General features: G+C 39.6%; 1 long non-coding RNA gene across 1 annotated transcript; it reads left to right on the forward strand.

The window, feature by feature from the left end:
- Positions 1–682: 682 nt before the first annotated feature.
- On the forward strand, positions 683–6,340 carry LOC120944862. Its single transcript, XR_005750517.1, has 4 exons — positions 683–875; positions 2,635–2,686; positions 6,047–6,113; positions 6,193–6,340. It is a non-coding gene; the product is annotated as an uncharacterized LOC120944862 (long non-coding RNA).
- Positions 6,341–17,400: the final 11,060 nt, after the last annotated feature.

Below are 17,400 nucleotides of genomic sequence, written 5' to 3' on the forward strand. Positions count from 1 at the left end.
TATTTATTTATTTATTATTCTCTTCAGTGAACTCAAGGAACTGTTTTTTTTCTCAACTTGACTATTATGTAACTATTTCTATTTCCCAGTTGAGGCCACCTGTACTACATCAGCAAACGAGATTGCCGATGGAGTTGTAAGGTATGTAAGATAGCCCTCTGTAAAAGGAAATGGCTTTTGTCTGCACTGATATGGTAATCAAAAAGCTGTGTTGATCAAAAAGCCATGTCACATAGTGATGTGGCCTTAACGTTTTTAAATGCTGTGTATTTCTAACTTTAAAGTGAATTTTCTATTATGCTACTTATACCACGTGGATAAATTAGCAGCCACTTGACAATCCATGTAATTCCACTATCAAGCTTGTTCATATAAATCCACTAATGCCTACTTTCAAGAGCTAGAGCCCTTCTAAGTAGCATTTAAAAGAGAGCTAGATGTTCCTTTCTGGCAGTAGGAGATGGAGCACTCCTGTATAAACTCTATAGAGTAATATGTTCTTACATGAGTCCCCAGTAATGTTTTCTTCTTCTACAGGGTAATATGTCCCGAGCACTGTAAAATGCGTAAAAACAAAGTGCAGAAGAACATGGATGGATATAACAATGTAAGTGGTTGATGAATCATATTAAACAGTTAATGCGTAAGCATCATTTAATAAATAAAGCATCATTTAAAAAGTGAAATTCTAATTCTAGTCCATACCTTTTTCTAAAACCAGGAAACTCCAGTGTGCTTGGCTGCAAGGCAATCTGGTGTTCTTCCCAAAGGAGTTCGATCATTTATATTAGAGAAAAAAACAGGTCAAACCAAATTTGTCATAAGGAGACCTATTAAAGTTTTAGCTGAAAAAAAGCCGAAGAATCTACCAGAAGGTAATTATTTATTACCCTACATTAGTATCAATGATTTTCTTTTCTTTAAAAAAAAAACGAAATACACATGGCCATTCTTACCATCAGAAAACAATAAATATGGCGATGTTCGTCAGCCGAACAATGATATATTGCAACATTTTTTACATTAGTTACCTCTCCTTTTAATACTATAATTAAAAATTATTACAGTATTATTACTTCATTACTGGGCACTTAAACCCCCTTCGTGCCCAGACCAATTTTCAGCTTTCAGTGCTGACTCATTTTGAATGACAATTGCGCGGTCATACAACACTGTACCCAAATTATATTTTTATCATTTTTTTCCCACAAATAGAGCTTTCTTTTGGTGGTATTTATATATCTCTGCGATTTTTATTTTTTGCGCTATAAACAAAAAAAGACAGAACATTTTGAAAAAAAAACACAATATTTTTTACTTTTTGTTATAATAATATTCCATTTAAAAAAAAAATAATAATTTCCCTCGGTTTAGGCCGATACGTATTCTTCTACATATTTTTGTTAAAAAAATCGCAATAAGCGTATATTGATTGGTTTGCACAAAAGTTATAGCGCCAACAAAATAGGGGATAGATTTATGTTTTTTATTTATTTTTTTACTAGTAATGGCGGCGATCAGCGTTTTTTTTTTGTCAGGCCTGCGATATTGCGGTGGACGTATCGGACACTTTTGACACAATTTTGGGACCATTCACATTTATACAGTGATCAGTGCTTTAAAAATGCACGAATTACTGTATAAATGTGACTGGCAGTGAAGGGGTTAACACTAGGGGGTGAGCAAGGGGTTAAATGTATTCCCTGGGTGTGTTCTAACTGTGTGGGGGGAGGGGACTGACTGGGGGAGGTGACCGATGCTGTGTCCCTATGTACAAGGGACACAGATCGGTCTCCTCTCTCCCTGACAGGACGTGGAGCTCTGTGTTTACACACAGAGCTCCACGTCCCTGCTGTCACCACAGTCATGAAGCCTTTGGCATGCCTGTTATCACTGTGTCATGGCTGACATAGCGACCACATGATTCAAAACTATCCGGAACTAGTTTGTAAATTTAAGTTCAGTGACAGCTGGGATTTGGAGCCGCCTCTTACACAAAGTGTTGGCTGGTAGCTGTCAAGGGGATGAAGTTTATAATTGTGTCTACAGCACGGGGAATTGTACTATCCAATGGTCTAAACTCTTTATTGGTACAACTTTTTTTTACAACTCAGATTCATTTATAAATTTAAGGTTCAGTGACAATTTGGATTTAGAGCTACTACATAGGCAAAGTGTTGGCTGGTAGCTGTCAAAGGGATGGAGTTAATAATTGTGTCCACAGTACAGGGCATTGTACTAGGCAATGGTTTAAATCCTTAATGGGTACTTTTTTACAACTTGGATTCATTTCTGAATTTTACAGTCAGTGACAGCAGGAATTTAGAGATACCAGCTATGCAAAGTGTTGGCTGGTAGCTGTCAAAGGGATGAAGTTTATAATTGTGTCCACAGCAAGGGGCATTGTACAGGACAATGGCCTAAAACCCTTATGAGTACACGTTTTTGGTTTAAATAAGGACCCTATTTTATTTAAACATTTATTTACACATTTTAACTAAACTTAAATCAGAAGTTCATACATTCTCTTTACATATGCATTATTATTTTTTAAGTCTATATGTCTATACATAGCATATTTACCTGTATGTATACTCTTCTATACTTAACTGATTTACTATTTCTCTCCTCCAGTTGAAGCTCAGTGTGAAACGACAGCAAAGGAAATTCCTGAAGGAGTTGTAAAGTACGTAAGACAGCCCTCTGTTAAAAATGTGCAGTTTGTTGGTATCCAAAACATTTCCATCACAATATTAATAGAAGCATATAGCATGAATGTATGTAACATTGAGGAGGAGGCTACATCGTTTTTATTACCCTGCATGTACACAAATGTGCAAAGTGAGTGAAGTGATTCAGGGTTGTTTCATAAATTGAATTGATCAGTTGTGCTGCAGTACTCATGTACTAACAAAAAACATGCTGACAGTAGAAAAATATCCCAAACTAGAACACACCACCTTGTGTACTGGCCAGCGAAAGATTAAGAAACCACCACAATCCCTACACAGACTAAATCAGCTACAATGTTCATATAAAAATTTAAAACATGCAGTATATCATATTACTAATACAACAAGATGAAAAAAACATATGAACTCCAACCAATTAAAATAATTTGAAATATCATATAACTCAAAAAGGAGCACTCTAAATTGTAAATACCAGTAACAAATGGTATAGAAACCAGCAGGCATATACAAAAAAGAATATTATTATCATAGTTGTATTAAGACTATAAATTAATCGCACCTGTAAACTTCAAAAGACCTTCTGCAAAAGCGCCAATCTGGGGGGAACTCGGGTTCTACAAATTTAATAAATCTAACAATTTGTGTTAAATTTATTAAATACAGGATCTCCTCAAATAGCTGTCCTCTGGGGTATACAAGTGCTATCATTTTATAGTGTTATTACAATACTATTACACAATTACAACTGAAGATTCTTGTTTGTATGCTCTTGTTTAATTTACACAACAATTTTAACCCTTATTTACATTTCTTTGGGCTCTTTTTGAGTTACATGGGGTTTTTCATGTTTTTAGGGGTTATATGTTTTTATTAATATTGCTGTATTTAATAAATAATATGTTTTTACATGAGCAGTGTGACTGTTAAAAGGGTAGGATAGGGATTACGCGTTTGACTGTAAGCCCTGGTTCACACTGGTGAATTTTGACATGTCAATATTGCATGTTAAATCGGCGGCATTTGTTGGCCATTGCCAGCAATGGCACCGATTTCAAAAAGTAGTTTCTGTACCTGCACAGATGTCTCTTAAATTGCGCCCGAAATCCGGACTGACAAGCGGGAGTGAAATCGTTCAGCTGAACTCGTACGGCTTCATTTCCGCAGCCCAGTGTGAGCCTGGGCTTAAGGACTCATTTTAGGGATTTCCTTAGTTGCTACGTTTTCATGGTTAGAGAGTGTTTTTCTAAAGAGCCGCGTCATTCGCCGGGCTGTCTCCGGTGGAGACAGGCGGCCGGCGATGCTGCGCTCTGGATCCCAGATGATCATCGCTGGACCGGAGAGGAGATCACCCGTCGCTTGATACCGACAATGTTGGAGCGGGGATCGAGAGTGGATTACCACCGCTGGATTATTTTTTTTTTAAATAAAGGACTTTTTTCCACGGTGTGTGTGTTTTTTTACAATTATTTACACTTCATCCGTGAAATGGTAGGGGTACAATGTATCCCATTACCAATTCACATAGGGGGGGTCAGGATTTGGGGGTCCCCTTTGTTAAAGGGGTCTTCTCGATTTTGATAAGCCCCCGCCTGCAGACCACCACAACCACCAGGCAAGGGTTGTGGGGATGAGGCCCTTGTCCCCATCAACATGGGGACATTCTCCTCATGTTGAGGGCATGTGGCCTGGTATGGTTCAAGAGGGGGGGGTGCTCTCTCTTCCCCCCTTTTTTCTGCGGCTGGCCAGGTTACGTACTCGGATAAGGTGTTTGGCGTGGATTTTTGGGGGAACTCCACGCCATTTTTTTTTATTTGGGGTGGAGTTCCCCTTAAAATCCACACCAGACCTGAAGGGTCTGGAATGGATATTTGGGGGAGACCCCACGTCATTTTTGTTTAAAAAATTTACGGCGGGGTTCCCCTTAATATCCATACCAGACCTGAAGGGCCTGGTAATTGAATTTGGGGGACCCCATGCTTTTTTTTTTTTTATGAATGAATTTTCTCTGAATTGCCGGGAGCCAACAATTCATTATAGCCGCGAGTCATTTTTTTTCCTCCAGAAATGACACTTTGTGCAGAGACAGTTCTAAGTACGGGAAACATGCGCTATTTCACATGCATACTTTACACCCCCCCTAAGTACAAAATGTAAAGGAATATTTCACTTTTATTGTTTCACTTTAAGCATTATTAAATTCACTGCTCCCAAAAAAACGTTAGTTTTTAAAACTTTTTTTTGCATTGATACATGTCCCCTGGGGCAGGACCCAGTTCCCCCAAACACTTTTTAGGACAATAACTTGCATATTAGCCTTTAAAATTAGCACTTTCTTTTTTAAACGTTCGAGTCCCATAGACTTTAACGGGGTTCTAAAGTTCACACGAAAATTTGGTGTGTTCGCAGGTTCTGGTGCGAACCAAACAGGGGGGTGTTCGGCTTATCCCTATCAGTGTGTAATTTCTGTACTCCTACATGAACAATCTCAACCAGGGTTCTGTGGAACCCTAGGAATCCTCCAAAGGTTTGTGGAGGTTCATTGGGCTGTGAGAAATTAAAAGGGGTTGTAAAGGTAAATGCTTTTTCACCTTAATGCATCCTATGCATTAAAGTGAAAAAACATCCGACAATACCGACCCCCTCCCCCGACCCCCCGTTTTACTTACCTGAGCCCTCGAAAGTCCTGCATTCGCCCCCATCATCCTCCTCATTTCTAAGCCTGGCCGTTGATTGGCTACACTGGATGGATTGAAAGCAGCGCAGCCATAGGCTTGTGCTGCTGTCAATCACATCCAATGATGCAGCGCGCCGGAAGTGCGCCCGCAGGAACACAACACCATGCAAGCTCGCTTGCATTAAGGGGGGTTGAGTTCTTGCGGGGAGGAGCCGAGACAGCTGCCGAGGGGCCCCAGAAGACCAGGTTTGGGGGCACTCTGTGCAAAACGAGCTGCACAGTGGAGGTAAGTATAACATGTTTGTTATTTAAAAAAAGTTTTTTTAACATTACAACCCCTTTAACTTTCCAACTAATAGTTGCAGGGCCAGCATCACTTGTCAAAGCCAATGGCATGAAATCAAGGATCTTTTAGTATTCATCCCCTCTTACCTCAAATATAAGATGCTCTTTTCCCACACACCCCTAATGAGATGGTGTCAATGTGACAGGTATTCTTCCTCTCACTGAGTACATAAAACGTATCAATCTTATTATTGTGAACTGGAAACTGTACATATACTTTGTGCAAGGGGTTCCTTGGGAGCTGAAAATTATTTCAAGGGTTTCTCAGGGCTAAAAAGGTTGAGAAAATCTGTTCCTGGTTACGACCCCAATAATATGTTTTCTTCTACTATAGAGTGATATGTCCAGAGCAGTGCAAAATGAATAAGGACCAAGTGCAGAGCACAGATGGATATGACAGTGTAAGTTTAATCATTTTAAAATGTAAACATGTAAATGAGAAAAACATCAATTATTTACTAAAATTCTATTCTATAACAGGAAACACCAGTATGTATGGCGGCAATTCAATCCGGTATTCTTCGCAAAGGAGTTATCAGAATTATAGTAGAAAGAAAACCAGGTCGAAAGAAATTTTTTGTAAGGAAACCTATTGAAGAAATTGCAGAAAATAAGTCAACAGAACTGCCAGAAGGTGATTATTTTTAAACCTGCCAGGATTAAAAAAAAAAAAAACTGCCAGGATATAATTTCTTTTAAATTAAAGGGGTTGTAAAGGTTTGTTTTTTATCTTCTAAATAGGTTCCTTTAAGCTAGTGCATTGTTGGTTCACTTACCTTTTCCTTTGATTTCCCTTCTAAATGTTTTTTTTCTTTGTCTGAATTTCTCACTTCCTGTTCCTCCTCAGTAAGCTGTTCTGGCTGACTAACCCCCAGCCAGAACACACTGGGATGATGGTGGAAAGCTTACTGAGGAGGAACAGGAAGTGAGAAATTCAGACAAAGAAAAAAAACATTTAGAAGGGAAATTGAAGGAAAAGGTAAGTGAACCAACAATGCACTAGGTTAAAGGAACCTATTTAGAAAGTAAAAAATTAACCTTTACAACTCCTTTAAATATACATGGGCAATTTCGACATTTGCGACTTAATACATTTGGGAGATATAATCAGCTGAATGACATACAGACCTTTTACAAGAAAGCAAGAGAGAACGTTGAACCATTACGCATATATACAGTATATATATATATATATATATATATATATATATATATATATATATATATATATATATACGGTATATAGTACAGTGTTCTATAGAAATTTTTTACTTCATTTGAGCTTTAGCACATTTCTATCCTCCTGGGCAGCTGCCTGTGTAATGAGAGCTAAACCCAAGACCTGACTTATATATGTATATGCTATAGTAAATCTTTCCTCCACTGAGTGCTTAAATAAACAATCCTTACTTTCACAAATGCAGGAAACTATTGTAAATATGGTGATATTTTATGAACTTTGCTGAGCTGATTGGTGACCAAAGCATGTGCTTAGTATATCATAGACATGGAAGAATATTGCATATACAGTATACACACACACTGTATAATCAAGGGTATTGGGACGCCTGCCTTTACACACACATGAACTTTAATGGCATCCCAATCTCACTCTGTAAGTTTCAATATTAAGTTGGCCCACTCTTCTGGGAAGGCTGTCCACAAGTTTTAGGAGTGTGTCTATGGGAATGTTTGACCATTCTTCCAGAAGCGCATTTGTGAGGTCAGGCACTGATGTTGGACGAGAAGGTCTGGTTCGCAGTCTGCGCTCAAATTCATCTCAAAGGTGTTCTATTGGGTTGAGGTCAGGACTCTGTACAGGCCAGTCAAGATCCTCCACCCCAAACTCGCTCATTCATGTCTTTATGGACCTTGCTTTGTGCACTGGTCTAAATCATTTAGTGGAGGGGGGATTATGGTGTGGGGTTGTTTTTCAGTGGTCGGGCTTGGGTCATTATCTCCAATGAAGCGAACTCTTAGGCCTCGTACACACGATCGGTTAACCAGAGGATAACGGTCTGATGGACCGTTTTCATCGGTCAAAACCGATCGTGTGTAGGCCCCATAGGTTAGTTAACCTTCGGTTAAAAAATTGGCAACTTGCTTTAAAATTTAACCGATGGATTGGTAACCGATAGGTCAAAACCGATTGTTAGTAGGCACAACCATCGGTTAAAAATCCATGCATGCTCAGAATCAAGTCGACGCATGCTTGGAAGCATTGAACTTTGTTTTTTTCAGCACGTCGTTGTGTTTTACGTCACCGCGTTCTGACACAATTGTTTTTTTAACTGATGGTGTGTACGCACGACGGACCATCAGTCAGCTTCATAGGTTAACCTAGGACAACGGTCCCTCAGACCGTTGTCCTCTGGTTAACGTATCGTGTGTACAAGGCCTTAAGGCGTCAGCATACCAAGACATTTTGGACATTTTCATGCTCCCAACTTTGTGGGAACAGTTTGGGGATTTCCCTTTCCTGTTCCAACATGACTGCGCACCAGTGCACAAACAAGGTCCATAAAGACATGGATGAGCGAGTTTGGGGTGGAGGAACTTGACTAGAACTTTTGGTAGCCGGCATTTCAGTACTTTTGGTAATATATAGTGTAAGTGTATATATGTACAGTAGATATATATTTTTGTGTGTGTTTGTGTAGTTGAAGCAGAATTACAGCCAAAAATAACAGGATTAAAATGAATAGCACATTACAATTAATGCAATATTCATCTTCCGTCCAGAGATTTTCTCTGCAGTACTTTTTATTCTGGCACTGGCCGTTCAAAGTCTGATGATTGGCAGCATTCCCTACTTTCTCTGAAGCCTCGTACACACGTCCAAGGAACTTGATGGGCGAAACACATCGTTTTGCTCGTCGAGTTCCTTGTGAAGCCGCCGAGGATCTCGGCGAGCCAAATTTTCCCATTCCCGTTGAGGAAAAAGAAGACATGCTTTCTTTTTGGACCGACGAGATCCTCTGTGGTTTCCTCGTCGAAAAGTATACACACGACCGGTTTCCTCTGCAAAAAAAAAAACAGCAAGCTTCTTGCTGGTTTTTGCCGAGAAACTCGGTCGTGTGTACGAGGCCTGAGACTCTATAGTCCATGATGGACTGCCATGCACTGTGATACATTTAAACATACAATAATGATTACAGGGCTGCATTTATTTGTGTTTTTATATCTGCACAGAGTTCAACCCATGTAGTTCATATTGCAGAGATGACTATTAATGGCATTTTACCTTTATGTGTACACTACAGTATTTAACCGATTTACTTTTTCTCTCCTCCAGTTGAAGCTCAGTGTGACTCAACAGCAGCGGAGATACCTGAACTAGTTGCAAAGTACGTACGACTGTCCCATGAGAAATTCAGTTTGTCGATATCCAAAGACATAGCTATCACTCAAATATTAGCTAATAGTAAAATAAATAGTAAAATAAATAAATAGTAACACTCATAAATTCACACTACAGTAGGAGGAGGAGGAGGAGTTATTATTATTTGTTTTACATTATCTCCCAGTCTGCACCTGGATGATTTGGAATCCAGAGTAAAGAGCTTGGGAGTTGTTCCCTAAAGTAAACCTATCATGAGAAAAATGCAATGGCAGCCATTGCTGACCTTTTTCTGAAAATGCTGCCTGTCACTCGGATCCTCCACAATCATTCTAAATTGTTGCCCAGAAGTCTACCAATCAGGAAAGTCAGCGGAAAAGTATTATCTGTACTGTATACTTGTCTGAGATCGTGACTCTAAGGCCCCTTTCACACGGGGCGGATGATCCGCCCCGTGAACCTCCGCTTGCACAGCGGGGATCGCTCCGTTGATGCCTGCTGAGCCGGCGGATTACAGGGCGGTCCCCGCACACTGTGAAGGGACCACCCTGTCTTTTCTCCGCTCTCCCCTATGGGGGGATCAGATGAACACGGACCGCCTGTCCGTGTTCGCCCGATCCGATCCGCTAGACGGATGGAAAAGTCGTTTTTTTTCTCTGTCACACTTTGGCGGATCGGAGCGTGTCGGATGTCAGCGGGCATGTCACCGCTGACATCTGCGGCTCCATAGAGGAGCACGAAGCGCTGAACGGGCCGCCCGTGTGAAAGAGCCCTTAGGAGCAAGTGTATTTGCTCCAGAGTTAAGTAAATAAAGTAAAGCCTCAATTTGCAAAGAGAGCCCAATCACGTACAAGGAAGATAAAAAAAAAAGAATGCATTTTTGCTTGCACGTGATGGGATGATGAAAGTCAGCAGGGCACCCCCTCATTTATTATGCTCTGGAGAAACTGCTCTTGCAGAGGACAATTGCACTTTGCAAAGTGCACAGTCTATTTTCCTTTAGTAAATCAACCCCAAAGTATCAAAGCCACCATGATAGCCAGGCAACTTTCATTTTTAATAGGAGATGTCAAAATGGCAGCTTTCATGTCTCATCATTACATGTTTAGCATAGATAAATGTTACATCAGGGATTTTGGTTTTAACCCCTTTACGAGGGGGGTGGGGGCAGGTAAAACAAACCTTAACTCTCTGGGGATCAGGAAAGATTTTTTTCACCTGTAGCAAATTGGATCATGCACTGCTGGGGTTTTTCACCTTCCTCTGGATCAACTGTGGGTATTGACAGGGGCAGACTGACAACTCATGGGGCCCCCAGACAATAGGAGATTATGGGGCACCCCAGGCAATAGGAGATTATGGGGCCCCCGGGCAATAGATTATGGGGCCACACAATATACACACACACACACATATAGTATACATACACAGTATACACACACAGACACACAATAGATACACACACACACATACATATGTATACATAGTATACATACACAGTATACACATACAGACACACAATATACACACACATACAGTATACATACACAGTATACACATAATATACACACACATACAGTATACATACACAGTATACGCACAATATACACACAGTATACATACACACAGAATACACATACGCACACTGAAAAGGTACTGGAGAGGCGGGGCAACTATAATCTTTGGATTTTTTTTAAAACACAGATTTTTACATACTGTCCCTGGTTTTACTGAGGCTGGCAACCCTGATGGTGCCCCCTAGTGGTACGAGGCCCTCGGGCAGTGCCCGAGAGCCCGAATGGTCAGTCCGCCCTGTAGTGAAGTAGACTTATCCTGGATCTTTGTGAATTGACAATCGACAAGCCTCTTTTGATATGTGCAATTATTTTAACAGGTACCAAATGTCAACTGAAATCTGGCCTGGTCAATTTTGGACTTATAATATAATATCCCACATAAATCGGCCAACATATTACAACACCTGGGTATAGAATTGGGTAGATGGGACTGTATGATATTATTATTTTTTTATGGTTGAACTTGATGGACTTGTGTCTTTTTTCAACCTGACTAACTATGTAACTGAACATAGTTTTGATCTTTGACATGACATGTCTCTGTAAAACTGTACATGTTATTGCAACTAATTTGTGTATCCAGGTGGATTACACCATGTTTTTTTTTTCTGGCCAAATTGGCTTTCGTTTGGTGGTAAATGGCAATGGATATCTCCTGATGTTTTTATTCTCAAAGAAAAATTGTATATTTCTTGCTATTACCATGACCTACCGCCAAGGAACAACCCAAAATAAATTCAACTGCTGCTGACGATTGCAGAAATACCACATATGGGTATAATATTTGTACCATTTGTACCAGTAGAAGGGCCCAGAAACAATAGTGAGCATTTTGTTTTGTTTTATCCTACCTAAAACACACTGACAGTGATACTATATTATATATAAAAAAAAAAAATAATCCTACCTAAAATATACTGACCTTAACTTTTGACTCTAACATTGACCTTAAGCCTGACCCTCACCTACTTTGAAAATATATAACTATGTAAGTTATATTATAATAGAAACCAGATAAAATTTTGTCCATGTGTACTGCAGCCCATCTGACAGAACTAAAGCCCCTTTCACACTAAGGTGGTGTGTGTGTCGGCGGTAAAGCGCCGCTATTTTTAGCGGCGATTTACCATGAATTTTGCGGCGCTATTCGGTCGCTAGTGGGGTTTTTTAACCCCCCACTAGCAGCCGAGAAAGGGTCAAAACCACTGCAAAGCACCTCTGCAGAGGCGCTTTGTTGGCGGTATAGCTGCGGCTAAAAAAAGTCCTGCTAGCAGCATCTTTGGAGCGGTGAAGGAGCAGTATGTATACCGCTGCTCTACTGCTCCTCCACCAGCTTTGCAGGTGCTATTTTTAGGATTATAGCGCCTGCAAAGTGCCCCAGTGTGAAAGGGGTCCAAAAGAAAACGTGATTCATCAGACCAGGCTACCTTGCTACCTTCTTTTATTGCTCTAGTTCTCATGCTCAAGTGCCCATTGTAGGTGCTTTTAGCTGCGGACATACACAAAAAATTGCTATGCACTGTGTGTCTGACGCTTTTTATTTGAATCAGCATTAATTTGAGGTACAGTAGCTCTTTTATTGAATCGGACTACATGGTCCAGCCTTTGCTCCCCATGTGCATTTATGAGCCTTGACCATCCATGACCCTGTCACAAGTTCCCCCGGATTTTTCCTTCCATTGGAACACTTTTGGTAGGTCCTGACAACTGTGGCCAGGGAACATCCCACAAGAGCTGCAGTTTTGGGGTTGCTTTGACCCAGTTGTCTAGCCATTACAATTTGGCCCTTGTCAAAGTCATTCGAATCCTTACTTTTTTTTTTTTACATTTTTTCTGCTTTCGACATATCAACTTCAGGAACAACATGTTCATTTGATGCCTAATATATCCAACCTACTTTCAGATGCTATTGTCACGAGATAATCAATGCTATTCACGTTACCTGTCAGTGATATTAATGTTATGGCTGATTGGCATATGTATATTACTTATAGGAAACAATATATTATTTACAGGGTTTGAAGCTCATTTTGTTTTAAATTAATTGAATCTAAAAGCCACTGTGAGCAAGGGGTATGATAAGGTAGGTTAGAGGGTTAAATATTTGTAGGGAAATAAATACATTTTAGGAATAAGGTTTCAGATAAGTTATGGAGTTTTTTTTTTGTTAGGGACATTTCATTTACAAGTGACACTTTGGGGGAAGGTTCTATTTTTTACTTTACACTTCTTGGTGCCAAATACCCTACACTAGCAACTAACATATTGTAGATTAGTTGACTTCGGAAATATTAGACACGTGTGTTCTCATGCACTTCAGTATTCTTTATTATACAATGTTGTTTCTTCTACAGGGTGAACTGTCCAGAACAATGCAAAGTGGAAAATGACGACTTGCCAGGCCCTGATGAATTTAGCAGTGTAAGTTGCAGATGAATCATCCTGATATATATAAAACATCAGTTATAAAATACAATTCAAATTTTTTTTTCACTGATTTGTAAAAAATAGGAAATTCCAGTATGCATGGCGGCACTTAAAACCGGTATACTTCACACAAGAGATAAATCATTTATATTAGAACAAAAGCCAAGTCAAGAGAAATTTGTTGTATGGCCATCTACTGAAGAACTACCCAAAAATCAGCCCACAGAACTACTTGAAGGTGAATATTTTTCTTTCCTCGGTATCAATGTTTTCATGTTCTTTCGGACTGGGTTCACACCATTGCGAATTGGAATGCGGTGAAGCCACATCCAATTCGCAATAGCAGGAGATTTTGACCGGTTCTCTGTGGATCTGTTCACAAATCTACGCTGTGGCTCCGGTGCAAATTTACACAAGAGCCCTGTGCGTCTTTTGGTCCATTTCAGGTCTGAATTCAGCCAAAGATTCAGGCTGAAATCAGACCCGAAATGGTGAACGGGACGCACCAGACTCCTTCTGTGAGCCGCATTGGTATTAGGTGTGAACCCAGCCTTAAACTAAATGGACATGACCATTTGCATCCATGATAAATAAATATAATTGTGTTCTTCAGCTGAATGAGAGTATGTTGCTGCGAGTAATGGATACCAGTGATATGTTAAAGCTGACCATGAATAAAAATAAGAGGTTATAATATAATATATATATATATATATATATATATATATATATATATATATATATATATATATAATAACCACCACATCGAAAGGAATGTTTTTAGAGAAATCTTTTTAACAATACTTCCCGGGAAAGGTGGGTGCTTGAAATCCTTTAATAAAGAGTTTCTGTAATGTGCGGGAATGAAACTTGAGCTTACACAAAACTAAGGACTTTCTCTTGCTGCCATGTAACACCGCTGGTGCCAGAATGGTTATTCCCCAAGGAGCAGCGCTGTCACATGGGAGGGAGAGGATAGAAATGCATACTTCCCCTATACCTGGAAGTACCAAGTACTTTCATCCCCAGTGGCCTAAACAGAATAGAAGAAAAGCACTGCAAAAGTGATGTTGTGCTGCCAAGGAGGAGACAATAAGGTGAACACATTGTATGGCCAAGCAAAGAAGAGGTTTGTCTTAAAGTGGTTGTAAACCTCAAGCCTCGCACACACGCCGAGTAAACCGTGCGTGTGTACGAGGCTTTGAAGTTTCTCGTCAAGAAAACTGCCCAGAATCTAGACGAGAAAAATAGAGAACCCGAGAGTCTGGATACTTACCTGTCGCCGTGGAAACCTGCGCATGCTCGAAATGACTTCCACAGCATAGATAGGGTGAAGCAAAGAATGTGACGAGCGCATGCTCGTCGTAGTCAATGATGTCACCACGTTCGTGCCATTCAAAAGAACTGCGGTTCTTTTGAATGGAGTGTGTGTACACTCGGCCGGCAAGAGAATCTTGCCAAGAATCTCATCAGGAAAAACAACTTTTTTTTCCTGACGAGATTCTGGGCTGTGTGTACAGGGCTTATGTCATGAAAAATGAACAAAGCATTTTCCTCTATAGTGTGCATTAGCCTGAATCCAAAGCACTTAGTGTGGCTCCGCTCTGATCTGCTGTCTGTGTGATGGAAGTTACTAAAATTAATATTTTGTGTTTATGCTACTTTTATACTAAAACCACTCAAGTGTTGCTTTTCTTTGCTTATATTGTTTTATTTCTTTTATTTCTTGATAAATGCATATGTGTGTGTGGGTATACACCAAAGGAAGCAGTCTGTTTTTGTCCTTGCTTTCACAATTCGGGTCAACGGCAGAATGGGTTTTTATGCTCTAGAGTTGTGCTAAAGAATGTCTGTTTCCTCTGCATTTCTAATGCCCCGTACACATAAGCGGTTTCCCGTCGAAAAAAAACGATGTGTAATGGTCAACAAAACCTCGGCTGTGGTCTGTTGGAGGACAAAGGTCTGTGCTGTAGCAGAGGAAAGTTTAAAATCCATGTACAGCACACAACAATTTATATAGGAAATTCTGACACTGACAATGGTATGCAGGAGAACCCGGGACTCTAGTGCTAAAAATAAGCCACCAGGTTTTCTTGTGTTGGGTTCAGAGCAGGAAATTCATATGTTCTCCCCATGTATGAATAACTTTAATATAGGGCATTATGACTACTAATTGAAATGTATTTAATTTGTATAATTCTCTATTTACCTGTTTACTATTTCTCTCCTCCAGTTAAAGTTCAGTGTTCTACAACTGCAGAGGAGATTCCTGAAGAAGTTTCAAAGTACGTAAGACAATCATTTGGGAAGGAAATGCAGTTTGTTAATATTTGGTCAATTTCCATCACTATATTATTAGATTATTATGTGGTAGTGATGTATGTAACATTGAGAATGGAGTTTACATCTGATAGTCTGCACATAAATGATTGGGAATCCAAAGTAAAAAGCTTGGGATGGATTTTCTTTTTAAAGCTGATCTGTAATAAGAATACTACGGAAGCTGCTACTGTTGACCTTTTTCAAAAAAGTGTGGTTGCCTGGCTGTAATTCTGATCCTTTTAGCTTTAATAGTTTCAGAATTATTGACCTGAAATCTGTCGTTTTAGGGTGCATTCACACCACGATTTTATCATCCTACTTGTTCTCACGATTCTTAGGTTTGAAATCGTACAAATCTGTATGGCAAAACATATCTATTCACTTCCATTCATTAATGTAGGTCCCCAAGTGCATCCGATTTGATCCGCATCATATTTGATACGATTTAAAATCGCATCAAAAATCGTGTTTGACCACGATTTTTGGTCCTGATTTGAAATCGTATTAAAATCGTGTCCGATTTTTTTTATATTGTGGTCAATCTAAATCGTAATAAATCGGATGACTGTGCGTTTTTATCCTATAAATCGTACCCGATTTTTTATTACGCATGCGCACTAGACACTGGAACGAGCTAGAAACTTCAAGAATCGTCTTTTTCCCAGAAAGCACTTCTCTACATAATTGAAAGGCGTGGCTTCTCTCCCACACACACAGGAAGTACGTGAGGAGACAGGCTGCCCACCCCTGAAGATACTCCTACCCTGATAGAAAGTGTCTCCTTTGCCTCTTCCTCCATTGCAGCATCCTCAATCTCAAAAGTAATGAGGTAATCATGCTATAAAACACAGAAATGCTTGATCACTGAATCAGAAGCTCGTCTCTCTTTCTCCACGCTCTAAACCACACCCCTTTTGTTCATTGAAACAAGCTTTATTGTACAAAACAAAAAAAAAACCTTCAAATAGCCAAAACTTTATGGCCATTGCCAGACATTATTTAAAACCAGGATCCGATTTTTTTGTGAAAATCGGATGGAAAATTTAGCTGTGCGATTTATGAATCCGATTTAAAAAATACATTTTGACATACGATTACATACGATTTTGTCATATACGATTACATCCGATTTAACGGTCCGATTATCGGATGTAAAAATCGTGATGTGAACCTAGCCTTAGAAAGAAGTCCTTTTCTGTACACTTACATACACTATATTACCAAAAGTATTGGGACGTCTGCCTTTACACGCACATGAACTTTAATGGCATCCCAGTCTTAGTCTGTAGCGTTCAATATTGAGTTGGCCCACCACTTCTGGGAAGGCCGTCCACAAGGTTTAGGAATGTGTCCATGGGAATGTTTTACAATTCTTCCAGAAGCATATTTGTGAGGTCAGGCACTGATGTAGACGAGAAGGCCTGGCTCGCAGTCTCCACTTCTTATTCGTATCACAAGTGTTTTATGGAGTTGAGGTCAGGACTCTGTGCAGGTCACCTTACTATGTGCACTGGTCCAAATCACTTGGTGGAGTGGGGATTATGGTGTGGGGTTATTTTTCAGGGGTTGGTCTTGGCACCCTTATTTTCAGTGAAGGAAACTCTTAAGCCGTCAGCATACCAAGATACCTTTTGTGCAAACCAATAAATATATGCTTATTTGAATATTTTTTAATATGTAGCAGAATACATATTGGCCTAAATTTATTCAGAAATGTGATTTATTTTTATTGGATATGTTTTATTTCACAAAAGTAGAATTTTTTTTTTTCAAAATGTACAGTCTTTTTTTGTTTATAGCTCAAAAATCTAAAATGCAGTGGTGATCAAATAGCACCAAAAGAAAGCTCAATTTGTGGGGAAAAAAGGACAAATTTAATTTGGGTACAGCATTGCTTATCATGCAATTGTCAGTTAGAGTAATGCAGTGTTGTATCGCAAAAAAATGGCCTGGTCATGAAGTCTGGTCTGGAAGTCAAGTGGCTAAAGCGTAACTCCATTTTTGTTGAGAAAAAAACATCAG

This window comes from Rana temporaria, chromosome 7 (assembly GCF_905171775.1).
Source record: "Rana temporaria chromosome 7, aRanTem1.1, whole genome shotgun sequence".
NCBI lineage: Eukaryota > Metazoa > Chordata > Amphibia > Anura > Ranidae > Rana > Rana temporaria.